This window comes from Pyrus communis, chromosome 13 (genome assembly GCF_041283825.1).
Source record: "Pyrus communis isolate YQ-2024b chromosome 13, ASM4128382v1, whole genome shotgun sequence".
Classification (NCBI taxonomy): domain Eukaryota; kingdom Viridiplantae; phylum Streptophyta; class Magnoliopsida; order Rosales; family Rosaceae; genus Pyrus; species Pyrus communis.
This window is the reverse complement of record NC_142577.1, coordinates 11,482,329-11,485,635: the sequence shown is the minus strand read 5'-3', so window position 1 is coordinate 11,485,635 and position 3,307 is coordinate 11,482,329. Positions and strand designations below refer to the sequence as shown.

The 3,307-nt window shown below is 37.9% G+C and overlaps 1 non-coding gene across 1 annotated transcript; it reads left to right on the top strand.

Annotated features, from left to right (window-relative positions):
* Positions 1-2,948: 2,948 nt before the first annotated feature.
* On the top strand, positions 2,949-3,055 carry LOC137738531 (small nucleolar RNA R71). The gene has a single exon (XR_011068974.2). It is a non-coding gene; the product is annotated as a small nucleolar RNA R71 (small nucleolar RNA).
* The last annotated feature ends 252 nt before the right edge of the window (positions 3,056-3,307 follow it).

Below are 3,307 nucleotides of genomic sequence, written 5' to 3'. Positions count from 1 at the left end.
TTTCCTAACGTTATTGAATTGGATGATTGCATATGACAACCCAAAACATTCTCCACAAGTCCCCTACATGATTGCATAATAGAGATACAAGCAAGAATCATTAAGTTCTATGAAAACCATAAGCATTGACGAAGCACTTGTTACTATGATTGCATGAAACTTATGCCAAGAATTTATTTAACGCGATTGAGATCATCAACCTTTACCACTTGTGAATATAATTCCATAACGATTAGGTGAAATTTCCTTATATCCTAGCATCCAATTTATGCATGATAATTAAGCGTGCACTCTCAACCAACACACACAAATCAATGTAATTCACATAGATAAGTAAATTGAATTCACAATTTATGAAACGCAATTAGAAGTAATCAAATCATATCGCAAGCATAAACATGTATTTCGAATCCCCCCCTTGCCAAGGGGGGCTTTAGTTCTTCATACGTACAAAACAAAGATAAGTAAATTTAACCATTGAAATCAAGGAAAAGAAACACCTAAAAATTCCAACAACTCAAACTTGAATTGTATGAACGTTTAGGCCCTTCTCCTCCTCTTTGTTGCGGCACAAGGTCTAAGGATAGGTTTTGGGATGTGTTTGTATGTGGAATGGATTGGGGAATGGTTGGGTAGTGTTTTGGAGGGATGGGGAGTGGTGAAATGGAAGGGGAGAATGCTGGAAATGAAAAGGATGCACGGCAAGGGATGTGTGGTGCTGGAATGTGTATGAAATGGTAGTGTTTTGCAAGGCTAAGCTTGTTGTTTTTGTGTATGAATGCATGGGTTTTTATAGGGGGAATGGGAGAATATGTGGCTGATTGTTGAAGAGTGCATGTGGCTCTTATGATTGAGAGTGCATGTGGCTGAAATAATGATGGAAAAATAGCTAGGAAAAGAATGATTAAAGAGGGAATGCATGTGGAAGTGTGGCTGCAATGAAGGAGAAAAGCTGGAATGGATGTGTGATGCACGGTAAGGAATGAATGGTGCAGGAAATGAATGTGAAAGCATGTGAGTGACAGCTAGGGTGAATGATGATGAATGCATGTGGATTAAAGAGGGAATATGGAAGAGAATGTGGTGCAATGATGAAGTAGGAAGCTGGAAATGCAATGTGAAAGCCACGGCAAAGGCTTGTTGCTGGAATTGAAAGGTTTTGCACGGCTAAGGCTTTGTTTGATTGGGCTAGGCCCTTTGTTTTATGTCCTAAAGTGCATACAAGGCCTTCAATTTCGTCCATTCCTTTTGCTCCAAGCATATGCTATCCATTCCAAGCCCAATTTTGCTCCAAAATGCACCTTTTTGCTTCCTTAGCCATATGAACCTAGAAACACACGAAAATGGCATAAAGGACTAAAATAACTAAAGAAACACAACGTAAATGCATGAGAACAAGCCAATTAAGTCGCATAAATATGCTCCTATCACTTATATGTCGTATATGTATATTCCCATCTCTACCTAACACGAGGCTTTTTGAGAGCTCACCGGCTTCGGGTTCCGTTGGAACTCTGAAGTTAAGCAAGTTCGCGCAAGAGCAGTCCCAAGATGGGTGACCCACTAGGAAGTTCTCGTGTGAGTTCCCAGAAACAAAACCGTGAAGGCGTGGTCGGGGCCTAAAATGGACAATATCGTGCTACGATGGAGTCGAGCCCGGGATGTGGTGGGGGCCCGGGCCGGGTTGTGACATACACACTTTGTGTGTATGAACATATTTTTTTAGAAAATGAGAAGGGGAGAGAGAGGGAGAGATAATGTGGGGGGAGTGGGAGGTTTTTGTTTTTGCTTTTTTTTTATTTTTTTATTTTATTTTTTATTTTTTAATATTAGAGGTATTTTAACATCACCTATAAGTGAGGCTTCAAAAAAAATAAAACAGGAAAATTTAATTGCATTATTGCCCATCATTTTTTCGTGTGATAAAAGACTAATTTGTCTTTTCACCCTCTTTTGGTTGATAAATAGGGTATATATATATATATATATATATATATATATATATATATATATATATTAGAGCCCCTCCAAAGTGAGGGCCTTATGCAGGCGCCTACTTTAGCTACTCTCAGGGTCAGCCTTGGACCTCTTCCTCCTCAAAATTTGGTACCAAATTTGCTCCAGCCTTCACTTGTTTTCCTTTCAGAAAAGTTATTGCTTTTGCTTGCTCTTGGCTTCTCAGATTAACTACAATTTGGCTTGGAAAATAACATTTTTCCCTAACAGTTAATGTATAAGCTAGCTAGCCCATTTGAACCTCCAAATTTTTTTATCAAAGTAGCCTGGTTCTGAAGAGTTGTCTCAATTTTACTCATAAACTAATTTGTATGGAATGAAAGAATGTTCATGTCACCGGCAAGTTGAGCATGATATCTTCCAAATTATTCTTCTTCTCTTGAGGTTGAAAATCCAGTGTTGGCTCTTGCACATTCTGATTGTTGTTTCATGAGATATTAGAGTGATTTCTCCATCTTTGATTCTAAGTATTTGAGTATGGATCATTACTCGAATGTCTATGTGCATTCTAGATCTTTACCTGACTATCTGTGTGCATTCACCATGTTCGCTTGCTCTTGGACAAATTCCAGAAAATCAACTCCATACGGACAAACAACTGTGGCATGACTAGGAATGGCACATATGGAACAAATCTCTTGAACTGGTGCTCTCCCGTTCATATAAAGAAAAGTTTCAAGTTTACTAGCAATCGTATCGACTTGAGCCTTTGAAGCAAAAACATTAGCATTAGAATCGTTAATCTAAAAAAATTCCAACACGCTTTCCTCTTGCTTCAAGATGTTACGTTTTAAGTGCTAGAGTATAAAAAAAATGCTTGACATTCAGCTGGCGTCTTATTCTTAATTTATCCCCCTGCATAGTTGTTCATTACAGCTTTGCTTGAAATTGTTAATCCTTTATAAAATATCTGCATGAGAACAAGAGTATGCAAACTATGGTGCGGACACTGAATTTTCATATTATTTAATCTCTCCCATGCCTCAAAAAATGTCTCATCTACCTATTGAGTGAATTGCATGATATTATCACTCAATGTATAGGTCTTCTGAGTCAGAAAGAATTTCTACAAGAATTTAGTCTGAATGTCATTTTAACTCATCAAGGTTCCAAGCCTCAAGGAATTCAATCATGTCTTCACTTTTTCTTTCACACTGTATTGAAAGACCTTCATCAAGAAGTTCCTCGGTGACTCCTTCTGTCAATGCCATGTTGGACACCATTTTGAAGATATCTCTAATATAAGCCAATGGGTCTTCAGTACTCATTCCATGAAAATAATGCATCATAT